We start from the raw sequence: 25,275 nt of genomic DNA, 5'->3' as shown, positions 1-25,275 counted from the left end.
AAAGTATGAACCAGATGATGGAACATACCAGACCTAACCCTGACCTAACCGGTGTTATCCTCTAAAATGTAGATCGAATGCAGGTTTAACTCACTGTTTCGGTGTGGTACGACACTACTACGTGATACAAACCAGAAAACGCCCAGGATCTGCCCAACAAGTATGCGATAAATGCGAAAGTATGAGCCAGATGATGGCAAATACCAGACCTAACCCTGACCTAACCGGTGTTATCCTATAAAATGTAGATCGAATGCAAGTTTAACTCACTGTTTCAGTGTTCTACCACATTACTACATGACCTAACCAGAAAAAACCCAGGATCAAGCCATCAAGTACCCGAAAAATGAGAAACTATGAGCCAGATGATGGCAAATACCAGAGCTAACCCTGACCTAACCGGTGTTATCCTCTAAAATGTATATCGAATACAGGTTTAATTCACTGTTTCAGTTTGGTACCACACTACTACGTGATACAAACCAGAAAACGCCCAGGAACTGGCCAACAAGTATGCGAAAAATGTGAAAGTATGAGCCAGATGATGGCAAATACCAGACCTATCCCTGATCTAACCGGTGTTATCCTCTAAAGTATTGATCGGACCCAGGCATAACTCACTGTTTCAGTGTGGTACCACATTACTACATGATCTAAACCAGAAAAAAACCCAGGATCAAGCCAACATGTACCCGAAAAATGAGAAGGTATGAGCCAGATGATGGCAAATACCAGACCTAACCCTGACCTAACCGGTGTTATCCTCTAAAATGTAGATCGAATGCAGGTTTAACTCACTGTTTCGGTGTGGTACCACACTACTACGTGATACAAACCAGAAAACGCCCAGGATCTGGCCAACAAGTATGCGATAAATGCGAAAGTATGAGCCAGATGATGGCAAGTACCAGACCTAACCCAGACCTAACAGGCGTTGTCCTCTAAAATATAGATCGAATCCCAGTTTAATCCACTGTTTCAGTGTGGTACCAAATTACAACGTGCTCGAAAGCAGAAAAAGCCCAGGATCTTGCAATCAAGTATGCGAAAAATGTGAAAGTATGAGCCAGATGATGGCAAATACCAGACCTAACCCTGACCTAACAGGTGTTATCCTCTAAAATATAGGTCGAATACAGGTTTAATTCACTGTTTCAGTTTGGTACCACACTACTACGTGATACAAACCAGAAAACGCCCAGGATCTGGCCAACAAGTATGCGATAAATGCGAAAGTATGAGCCAGATGATGGCAAATACCAGGCCTAACCCTGACCTAACCGGTGTTATCCTCTAAAATATTGATCGGACCAGGCATAACTCACTGTTTCAGTGTGGTACACATTACTACGTGATCCAAACCAGAAGAAGCCCAGGATCTGACCAACAAGTATTCGAAAAATGCGAATGTATGAGCCAGATGATGGCAAATACCAGACCTAACACAGATCTTACAGGTGTTATCCTCTAAAATGTAGATCGAATCATGGTTTAATTCACTGTTTCAGGGTGGTACCACATTACAATGTGCTCGAAGGCAGAAAAAGCCAAGGATCTGGCCAACATGTACGTGAAAATTGCGAAAGTATGAGCCAGATGATGGCAAAGATCAGACCTGACCCTGACCTAAACGGAGTTGTCCTCTAAAAAATTGGTCGTATCCAGGTTTAACTCTCTGTTTCAGTGTGGTACCACATTACTACATGATCTAAACCAGAAAAAAACCCGGGATCAAGCCAACAAGTACCCGAAAAATGAGAAAGGAGGTGCCAGATGATGGCAAATACCAGACCTAACCCTGACCTAACCGGTGTTATCCTATAAAATGTAGATCGAATGCAGGTTTAACTCACTGGTTCAGTGTTGTACCACATTACTACATGATCTAAACCAGAAAAAACCCAGGATCAAGCCATCAAGTACCCGAAAAATGAGAAAGTATGAGCCAGATGATGGCAAATACCAGAGCTAACCCTGACCTAACCGGTGTTATCCTCTAAAATGTATATCGAATACAGGTTTAACTCAATGTTTCAGTGTGGTACCACATTACTACGTGATCCAAACAAGAAAACGCCCAGGATAGGCCAACAAGTATGCGAAAAATGCGAAAGTATGAGCCAGATGATGGCATATACCAGAACTAACCCTGACCTAACCGGTGTTATCCTCTAAAATGTAGATCGAATGCAGGTTTAACACACTGTTTCGGTGTGGTACCACATTACAACGTGATCCATACCAGAAGAAACCCAGTATCTGGCCAACAAGTATCCGAAATATGCGAAAGTATGAGCTGGATGTTGGCAAATACCAGACATAACCCCGACCTAACAGGCGTTATCCTCAAAAATATAGATCGAATCCCGGTTTAATTCACTGTTTCAGTGTGGTACCAAATTACAACTTGCTCGAAAGCAGAAAACGCCCAGGATCTGGCCAACAAGTACCCGAAAAATGAGAAAGGAGGTGCCAGATGATGGCAAATACCAGACCTAACCCTGACCTAACCGGTATTATCCTATAAAATGTAGATCGAATGCAGGTTTAACTCACTGGTTCAGTGTTGTACCACATTACTACATGATCTAAACCAGAAAAAACCCAGGATCCAGCCATCAAGTACCCGAAAAATGAGAAAGTATGAGCCAGATGATGGCAAATACCAGAGCTAACCCTGACCTAACCGGTGTTATCCTCTAAAATGTATATCGAATACAGGTTTAACTCAATGTTTCGGTGTGGTACCACATTACTACGTGATCCAAACCAGAAAACGCCCAGGATCTGGCTAACAAGTATGCGAAAATTGCGAAAGCATGAGCCAGATGATGGCAAATACCACACCTAACCCTGACCTAACCGGTGTTATCCTCTAAAGCATAGATTGAATCCAGGTTTAACTCACTGTTTCAGTGTGGTACCACATTACTACGTGATCCAAACAAGAAAACGCCCAGGATAGGCCAACAAGTATGCGAAAAATGCGAAAGTATGAGCCAGATGATGGCATATACCAGAACTAACCCTGACCTAACCGGTGTTATCCTCTAAAATGTAGATCGAATGCAGGTTTAACACACTGTTTCGGTGTGGTACCACATTACAACGTGATCCATACCAGAAGAAACCCAGTATCTGGCCAACAAGTATCCGAAATATGCGAAAGTATGAGCTGGATGTTGGCAAATACCAGACATAACCCCGACCTAACAGGCGTTATCCTCAAAAATATAGATCGAATCCCGGTTTAATTCACTGTTTCAGTGTGGTACCAAATTACAACTTGCTCGAAAGCAGAAAACGCCCAGGATCTGGCCAACAAGTATGCGAAAAATGCGAAAGTATGACCCAGATGATGGCAAATTCCAGACCTAACCCAGACCTAACAGGCGTTGTCCTCTAAAATATAGATCGAATCCCGGTTTAATCCACTGTATCAGTGTGGTACCAAATTACAACGTGCTCGAAAGCAGAAAAAGCCCAGGATCTTGCGATCAAGTATGCGAAAAATGTGAAGGTATGAGCCAGATGATGGCAAATACCAGACCTAACCCTGACCTGACCGGTGTTATCCTCTAAAATATTGAGCGGACCCAGGCATAACTCACTGTTTCAGTGTGGTACCACATTACAACGTGATCCAAACCAGAAAACGCCCAGGATCTGGCCAACAAGTATGCGAAAAATGCGAAAGTATGACCCAGATGATGGCAAATACCAGACCTAACCCTGATCTAACCGGTGTTATCCTCCAAAATATAGATCGAATCCAGGTTTAACTCACTGTTTCAATGTGGTACCACATTACAACGTGATCCATACCAGAAGAAACCCAGTATCTGGCCAACAAGTATCCGAAATATGCGAAAGTATGAGCTGGATGATGGCAAATACCAGACATAACCCAGACCTAACAGGCGTTATCCTCAAAAATATAGATCGAATCCCGGTTTAATTCACTGTTTCAGAGTGGTACCAAATTACAACTTGCTCGAAAGCAGAAAACGCCCAGGATCTGGCCAACAAGTATGCGAAAAATGCGAAAGTATGACCCAGATGATGGCAAATACCAGACCTAACCCGGACCTAACAGGCGTTGTCCTCTAAAATATAGATCGAATCCCGGTTTAATCCACTGTATCAGTGTGGTACCAAATTACAACGTGCTCGAAAGCAGAAAAAGCCCAGGATCTTGCGATCAAGCATGCGAAAAATGTGAAGGTATGAGCCAGATGATGGCAAATACCAGACCTAACCCTGACCTGACCGGTGTTATCCTCTAAACTATAGGTCGAATACAGGTTTAATTCACTGTTTCAGTGTGGTACCACATTACTACGTGATCTAAACCAGAAAAAACCCAGGATCAAGCAAACAAGTACGCGAAAAATGAGAAAGTTTGAAGAAGATGATGGAAAATACCAGACCTAATCCTGACCTAACCGGTGTTATCCTCTAAAATGTAGATGGAATGCAGGTTTAACTCACTGTTTCGGTGTGGTACCACACTACTACGTGATACAAACCAGAAAACGCCGAGGATCTGCCCAACAAGTATGTGAAAATTGCGGAAGTATGAGCCAGATGATGGCAAAGACCAGACCTGACTCTGACCTTAACAGTGTTATCCTCTAAAACATTGGTCGTATCCAGGTTTAACTCTCTGTTTCAGTGTGGTACCACATTACTACATGATCTAAACCAGAAAAAGCCCAGGATCAAGCCAACATGTATTGCGACAAATGCGACAGTAAGAGCCAGATGACGGAAAATACCAGACCTAACCATGACCTAACCGGTGTTATCCTCTAAAATGTAGATCGAATGCAGGTTTAATTGCCTGTTTCGGTGTGGTACCACATTACTACGTGATCCAAACCAGGAAAAGACCAGGATCTGGCTAACAAGTATGCGAAGAATGCGAAAGTATGAGCCAGATGATGGCCAATACCAGATCTTACCCTTACCTAACCGGTGTTATCCTCTAAAGTATTGATTGGACCCCGGATTAACTCACTGTTTCAGTGTGGTACCATATTACAACGTGCTTCAAAGCAGAAAAAGCCCAGCATCTGGCCAACATGTATGTGAAAATTGCGAAAGTATGAGCCAGATGATGGCAAATACCAGACCTAACCCTGACCTAACAGGCGTTGTCCTCTAAAATATAGATCGAATCCCGTTTAATCCACTGTATCAGTGGGGTACCAAATTACAACGTGCTCGAAAGCAGAAAAAGCCCAGGATCTTGCGATCAAGTATGCGAAAAATGTGAAAGTATGAACCAGATGATGGAACATACCAGACCTAACCCTGACCTAACCGGTGTTATCCTCTAAAATGTAGATCGAATGCAGGTTTAACTCACTGTTTCGGTGTGGTACGACACTACTACGTGATACAAACCAGAAAACGCCCAGGATCTGCCCAACAAGTATGCGATAAATGCGAAAGTATGAGCCAGATGATGGCAAATACCAGACCTAACCCTGACCTAACCGGTGTTATCCTATAAAATGTAGATCGAATGCAGGTTTAACTCACTGTTTCAGTGTTGTACCACATTACTACATGACCTAACCAGAAAAAACCCAGGATCAAGCCATCAAGTACCCGAAAAATGAGAAACTATGAGCCAGATGATGGCAAATACCAGAGCTAACCCTGACCTAACCGGTGTTATCCTCTAAAATGTATATCGAATACAGGTTTAATTCACTGTTTCAGTTTGGTACCACACTACTACGTGATACAAACCAGAAAACGCCCAGGATCTGGCCAACAAGTATGCGAAAAATGTGAAAGTATGAGCCAGATGATGGCAAATACCAGACCTATCCCTGATCTAACCGGTGTTATCCTCTAAAGTATTGATCGGACCCAGGCATAACTCACTGTTTCAGTGTGGTACCACATTACTACATGATCTAAACCAGAAAAAAACCCAGGATCAAGCCAACATGTACCCGAAAAATGAGAAGGTATGAGCCAGATGATGGCAAATACCAGACCTAACCCTGACCTAACCGGTGTTATCCTCTAAAATGTAGATCGAATGCAGGTTTAACTCACTGTTTCGGTGTGGTACCACACTACTACGTGATACAAACCAGAAAACGCCCAGGATCTGGCCAACAAGTATGCGATAAATGCGAAAGTATGAGCCAGATGATGGCAAGTACCAGACCTAACCCAGACCTAACAGGCGTTGTCCTCTAAAATATAGATCGAATCCCAGTTTAATCCACTGTTTCAGTGTGGTACCAAATTACAACGTGCTCGAAAGCAGAAAAAGCCCAGGATCTTGCAATCAAGTATGCGAAAAATGTGAAAGTATGAGCCAGATGATGGCAAATACCAGACCTAACCCTGACCTAACAGGTGTTATCCTCTAAAATATAGGTCGAATACAGGTTTAATTCACTGTTTCAGTTTGGTACCACACTACTACGTGATACAAACCAGAAAACGCCCAGGATCTGGCCAACAAGTATGCGATAAATGCGAAAGTATGAGCCAGATGATGGCAAATACCAGGCCTAACCCTGACCTAACCGGTGTTATCCTCTAAAATATTGATCGGACCAGGCATAACTCACTGTTTCAGTGTGGTACACATTACTACGTGATCCAAACCAGAAGAAGCCCAGGATCTGACCAACAAGTATTCGAAAAATGCGAATGTATGAGCCAGATGATGGCAAATACCAGACCTAACACAGATCTTACAGGTGTTATCCTCTAAAATGTAGATCGAATCATGGTTTAATTCACTGTTTCAGGGTGGTACCACATTACAATGTGCTCGAAGGCAGAAAAAGCCAAGGATCTGGCCAACATGTACGTGAAAATTGCGAAAGTATGAGCCAGATGATGGCAAAGATCAGACCTGACCCTGACCTAAACGGAGTTGTCCTCTAAAAAATTGGTCGTATCCAGGTTTAACTCTCTGTTTCAGTGTGGTACCACATTACTACATGATCTAAACCAGAAAAAAACCCGGGATCAAGCCAACAAGTACCCGAAAAATGAGAAAGGAGGTGCCAGATGATGGCAAATACCAGACCTAACCCTGACCTAACCGGTATTATCCTATAAAATGTAGATCGAATGCAGGTTTAACTCACTGGTTCAGTGTTGTACCACATTACTACATGATCTAAACCAGAAAAAACCCAGGATCAAGCCATCAAGTACCCGAAAAATGAGAAAGTATGAGCCAGATGATGGCAAATACCAGAGCTAACCCTGACCTAACCGGTGTTATCCTCTAAAATGTATATCGAATACAGGTTTAACTCAATGTTTCAGTGTGGTACCACATTACTACGTGATCCAAACAAGAAAACGCCCAGGATAGGCCAACAAGTATGCGAAAAATGCGAAAGTATGAGCCAGATGATGGCATATACCAGAACTAACCCTGACCTAACCGGTGTTATCCTCTAAAATGTAGATCGAATGCAGGTTTAACACACTGTTTCGGTGTGGTACCACATTACAACGTGATCCATACCAGAAGAAACCCAGTATCTGGCCAACAAGTATCCGAAATATGCGAAAGTATGAGCTGGATGTTGGCAAATACCAGACATAACCCCGACCTAACAGGCGTTATCCTCAAAAATATAGATCGAATCCCGGTTTAATTCACTGTTTCAGTGTGGTACCAAATTACAACTTGCTCGAAAGCAGAAAACGCCCAGGATCTGGCCAACAAGTATGCGAAAAATGCGAAAGTATGACCCAGATGATGGCAAATTCCAGACCTAACCCAGACCTAACAGGCGTTGTCCTCTAAAATATAGATCGAATCCCGGTTTAATCCACTGTATCAGTGTGGTACCAAATTACAACGTGCTCGAAAGCAGAAAAAGCCCAGGATCTTGCGATCAAGTATGCGAAAAATGTGAAGGTATGAGCCAGATGATGGCAAATACCAGACCTAACCCTGACCTGACCGGTGTTATCCTCTAAAATATTGAGCGGACCCAGGCATAACTCACTGTTTCAGTGTGGTACCACATTACAACGTGATCCAAACCAGAAAACGCCCAGGATCTGGCCAACAAGTATGCGAAAAATGCGAAAGTATGACCCAGATGATGGCAAATACCAGTCCTAACCCTGATCTAACCGGTGTTATCCTCCAAAATATAGATCGAATCCAGGTTTAACTCACTGTTTCAATGTGGTACCACATTACAACGTGATCCATACCAGAAGAAACCCAGTATCTGGCCAACAAGTATCCGAAATATGCGAAAGTATGAGCTGGATGATGGCAAATACCAGACATAACCCAGACCTAACAGGCGTTATCCTCAAAAATATAGATCGAATCCCGGTTTAATTCACTGTTTCAGAGTGGTACCAAATTACAACTTGCTCGAAAACAGAAAACGCCCAGGATCTGGCCAACAAGTATGCGAAAAATGCGAAAGTATGACCCAGATGATGGCAAATACCAGACCTAACCCGGACCTAACAGGCGTTGTCCTCTAAAATATAGATCGAATCCCGGTTTAATCCACTGTATCAGTGTGGTACCAAATTACAACGTGCTCGAAAGCAGAAAAAGCCCAGGATCTTGCGATCAAGCATGCGAAAAATGTGAAGGTATGAGCCAGATGATGGCAAATACCAGACCTAACCCTGACCTGACCGGTGTTATCCTCTAAACTATAGGTCGAATACAGGTTTAATTCACTGTTTCAGTGTGGTACCACATTACTACGTGATCTAAACCAGAAAAAACCCAGGATCAAGCAAACAAGTACGCGAAAAATGAGAAAGTTTGAACCAGATGATGGAAAATACCAGACCTAATCCTGACCTAACCGGTGTTATCCTCTAAAATGTAGATCGAATGCAGGTTTAACTCACTGTTTCGGTGTGGTACCACACTACTACGTGATACAAACCAGAAAACGCCGAGGATCTGCCCAACAAGTATGTGAAAATTGCGGAAGTATGAGCCAGATGATGGCAAAGACCAGACCTGACTCTGACCTTAACAGTGTTATCCTCTAAAACATTGGTCGTATCCAGGTTTAACTCTCTGTTTCAGTGTGGTACCACATTACTACATGATCTAAACCAGAAAAAGCCCAGGATCAAGCCAACATGTATTGCGACAAATGCGACAGTAAGAGCCAGATGACGGAAAATACCAGACCTAACCCTGACCTAACCGGTGTTATCCTCTAAAATGTAGATCGAATGCAGGTTTAATTGCCTGTTTCGGTGTGGTACCACATTACTACGTGATCCAAACCAGGAAAAGACCAGGATCTGGCTAACAAGTATGCGAAGAATGCGAAAGTATGAGCCAGATGATGGCCAATACCAGATCTTACCCTTACCTAACCGGTGTTATCCTCTAAAGTATTGATTGGACCCCGGATTAACTCACTGTTTCAGTGTGGTACCATATTACAACGTGCTTCAAAGCAGAAAAAGCCCAGCATCTGGCCAACATGTATGTGAAAATTGCGAAAGTATGAGCCAGATGATGGCAAATACCAGACCTAACCCTGACCTAACAGGCGTTGTCCTCTAAAATATAGATCGAATCCCGTTTAATCCACTGTATCAGTGGGGTACCAAATTACAACGTGCTCGAAAGCAGAAAAAGCCCAGGATCTTGCGATCAAGTATGCGAAAAATGTGAAAGTATGAACCAGATGATGGAACATACCAGACCTAACCCTGACCTAACCGGTGTTATCCTCTAAAATGTAGATCGAATGCAGGTTTAACTCACTGTTTCGGTGTGGTACGACACTACTACGTGATACAAACCAGAAAACGCCCAGGATCTGCCCAACAAGTATGCGATAAATGCGAAAGTATGAGCCAGATGATGGCAAATACCAGACCTAACCCTGACCTAACCGGTGTTATCCTATAAAATGTAGATCGAATGCAGGTTTAACTCACTGTTTCAGTGTTGTACCACATTACTACATGACCTAACCAGAAAAAACCCAGGATCAAGCAAACAAGTACCCAAAAAATGAGAAACTATGAGCCAGATGATGGCAAATACCAGAGCTAACCCTGACCTAACCGGTGTTGTCCTCTAAAATGTATATCGAATACAGGTTTAACTCAATGTTTCGGTGTGGTACCACATTACTACGTGATCCAAACCAGAAAACGCCCAGGATCTGGCTAACAAGTATGCGAAAAATGCGAAAGCATGAGCCAAATGATGGCAAATACCACACCTAACCCTGACCTAACCGGTGTTATCCTCTAAAGCATAGATTGAATCCAGGTTTAACTCACTGTTTCAGTGTGGTACCACATTACTACGTGATCCAAGCAAGAAAACGCCCAGGATCTGGCCAACAAGTATGCGAAAAATGCGAAAGTATGAGCCACATGATGGCAAATACCAGACCTAACCCAGACCTAACCGGTGTTATCCTCTAAAATATAGATTGAATCCAGGTTTAACTCACTGTTTCAGTGTGGTAACACATTACTACGTGATCCAAGCAAGAAAACGCCCAGGATCTGGCCAACAAGTATGCGAAAAATGCGAAAGTATGAGCCACATGATGGCAAATACCAGACCTAACCCAGACCTAACCGGTGTTATCCTCTAAAATATAGATTGAATCCAGGCATAACTCACTGTTTCAGTGTGGTACCACATTACTACGTGATCCAAACAAGAAAACGCCCAGGATCCTGCAATGAAGAATGCAAAAAATGTGAAAGTATGAGCCAGATGATGGCAAATACCAGACCTAACCCTGATCTAACTGGTGTTATCCTCTAAAATGTAGAGCAAATCAAGGTTTAATTCACTGTTTCAGGGTGGTACCACATTACAATGTGCTCGAAGGCAGAAAAAGCCAAGGATCTGGCCAACATGTACGTGAAAATTGCGAAAGTATGAGCCAGATGATGGCAAAGATCAGACCTCACCCTGACCTAAACGGAGTTATCCTCTAAAGCATAGATTGAATCCAGGTTTAACTCACTGTTTCAGTGTGGTACCACATTACTACGTGATCCAAACAAGAAAACGCCCAGGATCTGGCCAACAAGTATGCGAAAAATGCGAAAGTATGAGCCACATGATGGCAAATACCAGACCTAACCCTGATCTAACCGGTGTTATCCTCCAAAATATAGATCGAATCCAGGTTTAACTCACTGTTTCAATGTGGTACCACATTACAACGTGCTCGAAAGCAGAAAAAGCCCAGGATCAAACCAACAAGTATTGCGAGAAATGCGACAGTATGAGCCAGATGATGGCAAATACCAGAACTAACCCTGACCTAACCGGTGTTATCCTCTAAAATGTAGATCGAATGCAGGTTTAACTCTCTGTTTCGGTGTGGTACCACATGACTACGTGATCCAAACCAGAAAACGCCCAGGATCTGCCAACAAGTATGCGAAAAATGCGAAAGTATGACCCAGATGATGGCAAATACCAGACCTAACCCTGATCTAACCGGTGTTATCCTCCAAAATATAGATCGAATCCAGGTTTAACTCACTGTATCAATGTGGTACCACATTACAACGTGATCCATACCAGGAGAAACCCAGTATCTGGCCAACAAGTATCCCAAATATGCGAAAGTATGAGCTGGATGGTGGCAAATACCAGACATAACCCAGACCTAACAGGCGTTGTCCTCTAAAATATAGATCGAATCCCGGTTTAATCCACTGTTTCAGTGTGGTACCAAATTACAACGTGCTCGAAAGCAGAAAAAGCCCAGGATCTTGCAATCAAGTATGCGAAAAATGTGAAAGTATGAGCCAGATGATGGCAAATACCAGACCTAACCCTGACCTAACCGGTGTTATCCTCTAAAATGTAGATCGAATGCAGGTTTAACTCACTGTTTCGGTGTGGTACCACACTACTACGTGATACAAACCAGAAAACGCCCAGGATCTGGCCAACAAGTATGCGATAAATGCGAAAGTATGAGCCAGATGATGGCAAGTACCAGACCTAACCCAGACCTAACAGGCGTTGTCCTCTAAAATATAGATCGAATCCCAGTTTAATCCACTGTTTCAGTGTGGTACCAAATTACAACGTGCTCGAAAGCAGAAAAAGCCCAGGATCTTGCAATCAAGTATGCGAAAAATGTGAAAGTATGAGCCAGATGATGGCAAATACCAGACCTAACCCTGACCTAACAGGTGTTATCCTCTAAAATATAGGTCGAATACAGGTTTAATTCATTGTTTCAGTTTGGTACCACACTACTACGTGATACAAACCAGAAAACGCCCAGGATCTGGCCAACAAGTATTCGAAAAATGCGAAATTATGAGCCAGATGATGGCAAATACCGGACCTAACCCAGATCTTACCGGTGTTATCCTCTAAAATATAGATCGAATCCAGGATTAATTCACTGTTTCAGTGTGGTACCACATTACTACGTGATCCAAACCAGAAAAAGCCCAGCATCTTGCAATCGAGTATGCGAATAATGCGAAAGTACGAGCCAGATGATTGCAAATACCAGACCTAACCCAGACCTAACCCAGACCTAACCGGTGTTATCCTCTAAAATATAGATTGAATCCAGGTTTAACTCACAGTTTCAGTGTGGTACCACATTACAACGTGATCCAAACAAGAAAACGCCCAGGATCTTACAATGAAGTATGCGAAAAATGTGAAAGTATGAGCCAGATGATGGCAAATACTAGACCTATCCCTGATCTAACCGGTGTTATCCTCTAAGATATTGATCGGACCCAGGCATAACTCACTGTTTCAGTGTGGTACAACATTACTACGTGATACAAACCAGAAAGAGCCCAGGATCTGGCCAACAAGTACGCGAAGAATGCGAAAGTATGGGCCAGATGATGGCAAATACCAGACCTAACGCTGACCTAACCGGTGTTATCCTATGAAATGTAGATCGAATGCAGGTTTAACTCACTGTTTCAGTGTGGTACCACAATACAACGTGATCCAAACAAGAAAACGCCCAGGATCCTGCAATGAAGTATGCGAAAAATGTGAAAGTATGAGCAAGATGATGGCAAATACCAGACCTAACCCTGAACTAACCGAAGTTATCCTCTAAAATGTAGATCGAATCCAGGTTTAATTCACTGTTTCAGGGTGGTACCACATTACAACGTGCTCGAAGGCAGAAAATGCCAAGGATCTGGTCAGCATGTATGTGAAAATTGAGAAAGTATGAGCCAAATTATGGCAAATACCAGACCTAACCCTGACCTAACCGGTGTTATCCTCTAAAATATAGATTGAATCCAGGTTTAACTCACTGTTTCAGTGTGGTACCACAATACAACGTGATCCAAACAAGAAAACGCCCAGGATCCTGCAATGAAGTATGCGTAAAATGTGAAAGTATGAGCCAGATGATGGCAAATACCAGACCTAACCCTGAACTAACCGATGTTATCCTCTAAAATGTGGTTCGAATCCAGGTTTAATTCACTGTTTCAGGGTGGTACCACATTACAACGTGCTCGAAGGCAGAAAATGCCAAGGATCTGGCCAGCATGTATGTGAAAATTGAGAAAGTATGGGCCAGATGATGACAAATACCAGACCTAGCCCTGATCTAACCGGTGTTATCCTCTAAAATATTGAGCGGATCCAGGCATGACTCACTGTTTCAGTGTGGTACCACATTACAACGTGCTCGAAAGCAGATAAAGCCGAGGATCAAACCAACAAGTATGCGAAAAATGCGAAAGTATGACCCAGATGATGGCAAATGCCAGACCTAACCCTGATCTAACCGGTGTTATCCTCTAAAATATAGATCGAATCCAGGTTTAACTCACTGTTTCAGTGTGGTACCACATTACAACGTGATCCATACCAGAAGAAACCCAGTATCTGGCCAACAAGTATCCGAAATATGCGAAAGTATTAGCTGGATGATGGCAAATACCAGACATAACCCAGACCTAACAGGCGTTATCCTCTAAAATATAGATCAAATCCCGGTTTAATTCACCGTTTCAGTGTGGTACCAAATTACAACGTGCTCGAAAGCAGAAAAAGCCCAGGATCTTGCAATCAAGTATGGGAAAAATGTGAAAGTATGAGCCAGATGATGGCAAATACCAGACCTATCCCTGATCTAACTGGTGTTATCCTCTAAAATATTGATCGGACCCAGGCATAACTCACTGTTTCAGTGTTGTACCACATTACTACATGATCTAAACCAGAAAAAACCCAGGATCAAGCCAACAAGTACCCGCAAAATGCGAAAGTATGAGCCAGATGATGGCAAATACCAGACCTAACCCTGACCTAACCGGTGTTATCCTGTAAAATGTAGATCGAATGCAGGTTTAACTCACTGTTTCAGTGTTGTGCCACATTACTACATGATCTAAACCAGAAAAAACCCAGGATCTGGCTAACAAGTATGCGAAAACTGCGAAAGCATGAGCCAGATGATGGCAAATACCACACCTAACCCTAACCTAACCGGTGTTATCCTCCAAAGCATAGATTGAATCCAGGTTTAACTCACTGTTTCAGTGTGGTACCACATTACTACGTGATCCAAACAAGAGAACGCCCAGGATCTGGACAACAAGTATGCGAAAAATGCGAAAGTATGAGCCACATGATGGCAAATACCAGACCTAACCCAGACCTAACCGGTGTTATCCTCTAAAATATTGAGCGCACCCAGGCATAACTCACTGTTTCAGTGTGGTACCACATTACAACGTGCTCGAAAGCAGAAAAAGCCCAGGATCAAACCAACAAGTATTGCGAGAAATGCGACAGTATGAGCCAGATGATGGCAAATACCAGAACTAACCCTGACCTAACCGGTGTTATCCTCTAAAATGTAGATCGAATGCAGGTTTAACTCACTGTTTCGGTGTGGTACCACATTACTACGTGATCCAAACCAGAAAACGCCCAGGATCTGCCAACAAGTATGCGAGAAATGCGAAAGTATGACCCAGATGATGGCAAATACCAGACCTAACCCTGATCTAACCGGTGTTATCCTCCAAAATATAGATCGAATCCAGGATTAATTCACTGTTCCAGTGTGGTACCACATTACTACGTGATCCAAACCAGAAAAAGCCCTGGATCTTGCAATCGAGTATGCGAATAATGCGAAAGTACGAGCCAGATGATGGCAAATACCAGACCTAACCCAGACCTAACCGGTGTTATCCTCTAAAATATAGATTGAGTCCAGGATTAATTCACTGTTTCAGTGTTGTACTACATTACTACATGATCTAAACCAGAAAAAACCCAGGATCAAGCCAACAAGTACCCGAAAAATGAGAAAGTATGAGCCAGATGATGGCAAATACCAGAGCTAACCCTGACCTAACCGGTGTTATCCTCTAAAATGTATATCGAATACAGGTTTAACTCAATGTTTCAGTGTGGTACCACATTACAAAGTGCTCCAAAGCAGAAAAACCCCAGGATCTGGCCAACATGTATGTGAAAATTGCGAAAGTATGAGCCAGATGATGGCAAAGACCAGACCTAACCCTGACCTAACCGGTGTTATCCTCTAAAATATAGATTGAATCCTGGTTTATCTCACTGCTTCAGTGTGGTACCACATTACTACGTGATCCAAACAAGAAAACGCCCAGGATCCTGCAATCAAGTATGCGAAAAATGCGACAGTAAGAGCCAGATGATGGCAAATACCAGAACTAACCCTGATCTTACCGGCGTTATCCTCTAAAATATAGATCGAATCTAGGTTTAATTCGCTGTTTCAGTGTGGTACCACATTACAAAGTGCTCCAAAGCAGAAAAAACCCAGGATCTGACGAACATGTATGTGAAAATTGCGAAAGTATGAGCCAGATGATGGCAAATACCAGACCTAACCCTGAACTAACCGGGGTTATCCTCTAAAATATTGATCGGACCCACGCATAACTCACTGTTTCAGTGTGGTACCACATTACAACGTGATCCAAACAAGAAAACGCCCAGGATCTTACAATGAAGTATGGGAAAAATGTGAAAGTATGAGCCAGATGATGGCAAATACCAGACCTATTCCTGATCTAACCGGTGTTATCCTCTAAAATATTGATCGGACCAGGCATAACTCACTGTTTCAGTGTGGTACCACATTACTACGTGATCCAAACAAGGAAACGCCCAGGATCCTGCAATGAAGAATGCGAAAAATGTGAAAGTATGGGCCAGATGATGGCAAGTACCAGACCTAACCCTGACCTAACCGGTGTTATCCTATGAAATGTAGATCGAATGCAAGTTTAACTCACTGTTTCAGTGTTGTACCACATTACAACGTGCTCGAAAGCAGATAAAGCCGAGGATCAAACCAACAAGTATGCGAAAAATGCGACAGTAAGAGCCAGATGATGGCAAATACCAGAACTAACCCTGATCTTACCGGTGTTATCCTCTAAAATATAGATCGAATCCAGGTTTAATTCGCTGTTTCAGTGTGGTACCACATTACAAAGTGCTCCAAAGCAGAAAAAACCCAGGATCTGACGAACATGTATGTGAAAATTGCGAAAGTATGAGCCAGATGATGGCAAATACCAGACCTAACCCTTAACTAACCGGGGTTATCCTCTAAAATATTGATCGGACCCACGCATAACTCACTGTTTCAGTGTGGTACCACATTACAACGTGATCCAAACAAGAAAACGCCCAGGATCTTACAATGAAGTATGGGAAAAATGTGAAAGTATGAGCCAGATGATGGCAAAGATCAGACCTGACCCTGACCTAAACGGAGTTATCCTCTAAAAAATTGGTCGTATCCAGGTTTAACTCTCTGTTTCAGTGTGGTACCACATTACTACATGATCAAAACCAGAAAAAGCCCAGGATCTAGCCAACAAGTACACGAGAAATGAGAAAGTATGAGCCAGATGGTGGCAGAGACCACACCTGACCCTGACTTAAACGGAGTTATCCTCTAAAACATTGATCGAATACAGGATTAACTCATTGTTTCTGTGTGGAACCACATTACTACATGATCTAAACCAGAAGTAACCCAGGATCAAGCCAACAAGTACCCGAAAAATGAGAAAGTATGAGCCAGATGATGGCAAATACCGCAACTAACCCAGACCTAACCGGTGTTATCCTCTAAAATATTGAGCGGACCCAGGCATAACTCACTGTTTCAGTGTGGTACCACATTACAACGTGCTCGATAGCAGAAAAGGCCCAGGATCAAGCCATCAAGTATGCGAAAAATGTGAAACTATGAGCCAGATGATGGCAAATACCAGACCTAACCCTGACCTAACCGGAGTTATCCTCTAAAATATTGATCGGACCCAGGTTTTACTCACAGTTTCAGTGTGGTACCACATTACTACGTGATCCAAACAAGAAAACGCCCAGGATCTTGCAATCGAGTATGCGAAAAATGTGAAAGTATGGGCCAGATGATGACAAATACCAGACCTAACCCTGATCTAACCGGTGTTATCCTCTAAAATATTGAGCGGACCCAGGCATAACTCACTGTTTCAGTGTGGTACCACATTACAACGTGCTCGATAGCAGAAAAGGCCCAGGATCAAGCCATCAAGTATTACGAGAAATGTGAAAGTATGAGCCAGATGATGGCAAATACCAGACCTAACCCTGATCTAACAGGCGTTATCCTCTAAAATGTAGATCGAATCCAGGTTTAATTCACTGTTTCAGGGTGGTACCACATTACAACGTGCTCGTAGGCAGAAAAAGCCAAGGATCTGGCCAGCATGTATGTGAAAATTGCGAAAGTATGAGCCAGATTATGGCAAATACCAGACCTAACCCTGACCTAACCGGTGTTATCCTCTAAAATATAGGTCGAATCCAGGTTTAACCCAATGTTTCAGTGTGGTACCACATTACTACGTGTTCCAAACAAGAAAACGGCCAGGATCCTGCAATGAAGTATCCGAAAAATGTGAAAGTATGAGCCAGATGATGGCAAATACCAGACCTAACCCTGATCTAACCGATGTTATCCACTAAAATGTACATCGAATCCAGGTTTAATTCACTGTTTCAGGGTGGTACCACATTACAACGTGCTCGAAGGCAGAAAAAGCCAAGGATCTGGCCAACATGTATGTGAAAATTGCGAAAGTATGAGCCAGATTATGGCAACTACCATACCTAACCCTGACCTAACCGGTGTTATCCTCTAAAATATAGGTCGAATCCAGGTTTAACCCACTGTTTCAGTGTGGTACCACATTACTACGTGATCCAAACCAGAAAAAGACCAGGATCTTGCAATCGAGTATGCGAAAAATGCGAAAGTATGAGCCAGATGATGGCAAATTCCAGACCTAACCCTGACCTATCCGGAGTTATCCTCTAAAATATTGATCAGACCCAGGTTTAACTCACTGTTTCAGTGTGATACCATATTACAACGTGATCCATACCAGAAGAAACCCAGGATCAAGCCAACAAGTACCCGAAAAATGAGAAAGTATGAGCCAGATTGTGGCAAAGACCACACCTGACCCTGACTTAAACGGAGTTATCCTCTAAAGCATTGATCAAATGCAGGATTAACTCACTGTTTCAGTGTGATACCATATTACAACGTGTTCCATACCAGAAGAAACCCAGGATCAAGCCAACAAGTACCCGAAAAATAAGAAAGTATGAGCCAGATGGTGGCAAAGACCACACCTGACCCTGACTTAAACGGAGTTATCCTCTAAAGCATTGATCAAATGCAGGATTAACTCACTGTTTCTGTGTGGTACCACATTACTACGTGATCTAAACCAGAAATAACCCAGGATCAAGCCAACAAATTCCCGAAAAATGAGAAAGTATGAGCCAGATGATGGCAAATACCAGAGCTAACCCTGACCTAACCGGTGTTATCCTCTAAAATCTAGATCGAATGCAGGTTTAACTCACTGTTTCAGTATGGTACCACATAACTACGTGATCCAAACCAGAAAACGCCCAGGATCTGGCCAACAAGTATGCGAAAAATGCGAAAGTATGAGCTAGATGATGGCAAATACCAGAACTAACCCAGACCTAACCGGCGCTATCAAGTAAAGTATTAATCGGAACCAGGTTTAATTGCCTGTTTCGGTGTGGTACGACATTGCTACGTGATCCAAACCAGAAAACGCCCAGGATCTGGCCAACAAGTATGTGAAGAATGCGAAAGTATCAGCCAGATGATGGCCAATACCAGCCCTTACCCTGACCTAACCGGTGTTATCCTGTAAAGTATTGATTGGACCCCGGATTAACTCACTGTTTCAGTGTGGTACCATATTACAACGTGCTCCAAAGCAGAAAAAGCCCAGCATCTGGCCAACATGTATGTGAAAATTGCGAAAGTATGAGCCACATGATGGCAATTACCAGACCTCACCCTGACCTAACCGGTGTTATCCTCTAAAATATTGATCGGACCCAGGTTTAACTCACTGTTTCAGTGTGGTACCACATTACAACGTGATCCATACCAGAAGAAACCCAGTATCTGGCCAACAAGTATCCGAAATATGCGAAAGTATGAGCTGGATGATGGCAAATACCAGACATAACCCAGACCTAACAGGCGTTATCCTCTAAAATATAGATCAAATCCCGGTTTAATTCACTGTTTCAGTGTGGTACTAAAATACAACGTGCTCGAAAGCAGAAAAGGCCCAGGATCTTGCAATCAAGTGTGCGAAAAATGTGAAAGTATGAGCCAGATGATGGCAAATGCCAGACCTAACCCTGAGCTAACCGGTGTTATCCTCTAATATATAGGTCGAATACAGGTTTAACTCACTGTTTCAGTGTGGTACCACGTTACTACGTGATCCAACCCAGAAAACGCCCAGGATCTGGCCAACAAGTATACGAAAAATGTGAAATTATGAGCCAGATGATGGCAAATACCAGACCTAACCGTGATCTTAACGTTGTTATCCTCTAAAATATAGATCGAATCCAGGATTAATTCACTGTTTCAGTGTGGTACCACACTACTACGTGATCCAACCCGGAAAACGCCCAGGATCTGGCCAACAAGTATGCGAAAAATGCGAAAGTATGAGCCAGAAGATGGCAAGTACCAGACCTGAATCTGACCTAAACGGTGTTATCCTCTAAAACATTGGTCGTATCCAGGTTTAACTCTCTGTTTCAGTGTGGTACCACATTACTACATGATCAAAACCAGGAAAAGCCCAGGATCAAGCCAACAAGTATTGCGACAAATGCGACAGTAAGACCCCGATGATGGCAAATACCAGAACTAACCCTGACCTAACCAATGTTATCCTCTAAAATATAGATTGAATCCAGGTTTAACTCACTGTTTCAGTGTGGCAACACATTACTACGATATCTAAACCAGAAAAAACCCAGGATCAAGCCAACAAGTACCCGAAAAATGAGAAAGTATGAGCCAGATGATGGCAAATACCAGACCTAACCCTGACCAAACCGGTGTTATCCTCTAAAATATAGATCGAATCCAGGTTTAACTCACTGATTCAGTGTGGTACCACATTACAGCGTGATCCCTACCAGAAGAAACCCAGTATGTGGCCAACAAGTATCCGAAATATGCGAAAGTATGAGCTAGATGATCGCAAATGCCAGACCTAACCCAGACCTAACAGGCGTTATCCTCTAAAACATAGATCCAATCCCGGTTTAATTCACTGTTTCAGTGTGGTACCAAATTACAACGTGATCTAAACCAGAAAAAACCCAGGATCAATCAAACAAGTACGCGAAAAATGAGAAGGTTTGAGCCAGATGATGGAAAATACCAGAGCTAACCCTGACCTAACCGGTGTTATCCTCTAAAATGTAGATCGAATGGAGGTTTAACACACTGTTTCAGTGTTGTACCACATTACTACGTGATCCAAACCTGAAAACGCCCAGGATCTGGCCAACAATTATGCGAAAAATGCGACAGTATGACCTAGATGATGGCAAATACCAGACCTAACCCTGAACTAACCGGGGTTATCCTCTAAAATATTGATCGGACCCAGGCATAACTCACTGTTTCAGTGTGGTACCACATTACTACGTGATCCAAACCAGAAAACGCCCAGGATCTGGCCAACAAGTGTGCGAAAAATGCGAAAGTATGTGCCAGATGATGGCAAATACCAGACCTAACCCAAACCTAGCCGCTGTTATCCTCTAAAGTATAGATCGAATCCAGGATTAATTCACTGTTTCAGTGTGGTACCACATTACTACGTGATCCAAACCAGAAAAAGCCCAGGATCTTGCAATCGAGTATGCGAATAATGCGAAAGTATGAGCCAGATGACGGCAAATGCCAGACCTAACCCAGACCTAACAGGCGTTATCGTCTAAAATATAGATTGAATCCAGGTTTAACTCACTGTTTCAGTGTGGCACAACATTACTACATGATCAAAACCAGAAAAAGCCCAGGATCAAGCCAACAAGTATTGCGAGAAATGCGACAGTATGAGCCAGATGATGGCAAATACCAGACATAACCCAGACCTAACCGGTGTTATCCTCTAGAATATTAATCGAACCCAGGTTGAACTCACTGTTTCAGTGTGGTACCACATTACAACGTGATCCACACCAGAAGAAGCCCAGTATCTGGCCAACAAGTATGCGAAAATTGCGAAAGTATGAGCTAGATAATGGCAAATGCCAGACATAACAGGCGTTATCCTCTAAAATATATATCGAATCCCGGTTTAATTCGCTGTTTCAGTGTGGTACCACATTACAACGTACTCGAAAGCAGAAAAAGCCCCGGATCAAGCCAGCAAGTATTGCGAGAAATGCGGCAGTAGGAGCCAGATGATGGCAAATACGAGACCTAACCCTGACCTAACCGGTGTAATCCTCTTAAATATAGATTGAATCCGGGTTTAACTCACTGTTTCAGTGTGGTACCACATTACAAAGTGCTCCAAAGCTGAAAAAACCCAGGATATGGCCAACATGTATGTGAAAATTGCGAAAGTATGAGCCAGATGATGGCAAATGCCAGACCTAACCCAGACCTAACAGGCGTTATCCTCTAAAGTATAGATCGAATCCAGGATTAATTCTCTGTTTCAGTGTGGTGCCATATTACTACGTGATCCAAACCTGAAATAGCCCAGGATCTTGCAATCGAGTATGCAAATAATGCGAAAGTACGAGCCAGATGATGGCAAATACCAGACCTAACCCTGACCTAACCGGTGTCATCCTCTAAAATCTAGGTCGAATCCAGGTTTAATTCACTGTTTCAGTGTGGTACCACATTACAAAGTGCTCCAAAGCAGAAAAAACCCAGGATATGGCCAACATGTATGTGAAAATTGCGAAAGTATGAGCCAGATGATGGGAAATACCAGACCTAACCCTGATCAAACCGGTGTTATCCTCTAAAATATAGATTGAATCCACGTTTAACTCACTGTTTCAGTGTGGTACCACGTTACTACGTGATCCAACCCAGAAAACGCCCAGGATCTGGCCAACAAGTATGCGAAAAATGTGAAATTATGAGCCAGATGATGGCAAAGACCAGACCTAACCCTGGCATAACCGTTGATATCCTTTAAAATAATGATCGTATCCAGGTTTAACTCACTGTTTCGGTGTGGTACCACATTACTACGTGATCCAAACCAGAAAAAGCCCAGGGTCAAGCAAACAAGTACGCGAAAAATGAGAAAGTTTGAGCCAGAAGATGGAAAATACCAGAGCTAACCCCGAGCTAACCGGTGTTATCCCCTAAAATGTCGATCGAATGCAGGTTTAGCTCACTGTTTCGGTGTGGTACCACACTACTACGTGATATAAACCAGAAAACGCCCAGGATCTGGCCAACAAGTATGCGATAAATGCGAAAGTATGAGCCAGATGATGGCAAATACCAGACCTAACCCTGACCTAACCGTTGATATCCTTTAAAATAATGATCGTATCCAGGTTTAACTCACTGTTTCAGTGTGGTACCACATTACTACGTGATCCAAACCAGAAAAAGCCCAGGATCTGGCCAACAAGTATTCGAAAAATGAGAAACTATTAGGCAGATGATGGCAAATACCAGACCTAACCCTACTCTAACCGGTGTTATCCTCTAAAATATAGATTGAATCCAGGTTTAACTCGCTGTTTCAGTGTGGTACCACACTACTACGTGATCCAACCCGGAAAACGCCCAGGATCTGGCCAATAAGTATGCGAAAAATGCGAAAGTATGAGCCAGATGATGCAAATACCAGAACTAACCCTGACCTAACCAATGTTATCCTCTAAAATATAGATTGAATCCAGGTTTAACTCACTGTTTCAGTGTGGTACCACATTACTACGTGATCTAAACCAGAAAAAACCCAGGATCAAGCAAACAAGTACGCGAAAAATGAGAAAGTTTGAGCCGGATGATGGAGATACCAGAGCTAACCCTGAGCTAACCGGTGTTATCCTCTAAAATGTATGTCGAATCCAGGTTTAATTCACTGTTTCAGTGTGGTACCACATTACAAAGTGCTCCAAAGCAGAAAAAACCCAGGATATGGCCAACATGTATGTGAAAATTGCGAAAGTATGAGCCAGATGATGGCTAATACCAGACCTAACCCAAACCTAGCCGCTGTTATCCTCTAAAGTATACATCGACTCCAGGATTAATTCACTGTTTCAGTGTGGTACCACATTACTACGTGATCCAAACCAGAAAAAGCCCAGGATCTTGCAATCGAGTATGCGAATAATGCGAAAGTACGAGCCAGATGATGGCAAATACCAGACCTAACCCTGACCTAACCGGTGTCATCCTCTAAAATCTAGGTCGAATCCAGGTTTAATTCACTGTCTCAGTGTGGTACCACATTACAAAGTGCTCCAAAGCAGAAAAAACCCAGGATATGGCCAACATATATGTGAAAATTGCGAAAGTATGAGCCAGATGATGGCAAATACCAGACCTAACCCTGATCTAACCGGTGTTATCCTCTAAAATATAGATTGAATACAGGTTTAACTCACTGTTTCAGTGTGGTACCACGTTACTACGTAATCCAACCCAGAAAACGCCCAGGATCTGACCAACAAGTATGCGAAAAATGTGAAATTATGAGCCAGATGATGGCAAATACCAGACCTAACCCTGATCTAACCGGTGTTATCCTCTAAAATATAGATCGAATAAAGGTTTAATTCACTGTTTCAGTGTGGTACCACATTACTACGTGATCTAAACCAGAAAAAACCCAGGATCAAGCAAACAAGTACGCGAAAAATGAGAAAGTTTGAGCCGGATGATGGAAAATACCAGAGCTAACCCTGAGCTAACCGGTGTTATCCTCTAAAATGTATGTCGAATCCAGGTTTAATACACTGTTTCAGTGTGGTACCACATTACAAAGTGCTCCAAAGCAGAAAAAACCCAGGATATGGCCAACATGTATGTGAAGATTGCGAATGTATGAGTTAGATAATGGCAAATGCCAGACATAACAGGCGTTATCCTCTAAAATATATATCGAATCCCGGTTTAATTCACTGTTTCAGTGTGGTACCGCATTACAACGTACTCGAAAGCAGAAAAAGCCCAGGATCAAGCCAACAAGTATTGCGAGAAATGCGGCAGTATGAGCCAGATGATGGCAAATACCAGACCTAACCCTGACCTAACCGGTGTAATCCTCTTAAATATAGATTGAATCCGGGTTTAACTCTCTGTTTCAGTGTGGTACCACATTACAAAGTGCTCCAAAGCAGAAAAAACCCAGGATATGGCCAACATGTATGTGAAAATTGCGAAAGTATGAGCCAGATGATGGCAAATGGCAGACCTAACCCAGACCTAACCCAGACCTAACAGGCGTTATCCTCTAAAGTATAGATCGAATCCAGGATTAATTCACTGTTTCAGTGTGGAACCACATTACTACGTGATCCAAACCAGAAAAAGCCCAGGATCTTGCAATCGAGTATGCGAATAATGCGAAAGAACGAGCCAGATGATGGCAAATACCAGGCCTAACCCAAACCTAACCGCTGTTATCCTCTAAAGTATAGATCGAATACAAGATTAATTCTCTGTTTCAGTGTGGTACCACATTACAACGTGATCCAACCCAGAAAAACCCCAGGATCTTGCAATCAAGTATGCGAAAAATGTGAAAGTATGAGCCAGATGATGGCAAATACCAGACCTAACCCAAACCTAGCCGCTGTTATCCTCTAAAGTGTAGATCGAATCCAGGATTAATTCACTGTTTCAGTGTGGTACC

The sequence above is a fragment of the Colletes latitarsis genome, chromosome 12, assembly GCF_051014445.1.
Source record: "Colletes latitarsis isolate SP2378_abdomen chromosome 12, iyColLati1, whole genome shotgun sequence".
In the NCBI taxonomy this organism is placed as follows: domain Eukaryota; kingdom Metazoa; phylum Arthropoda; class Insecta; order Hymenoptera; family Colletidae; genus Colletes; species Colletes latitarsis.
Note: the sequence above shows the minus strand (reverse complement) of the source record.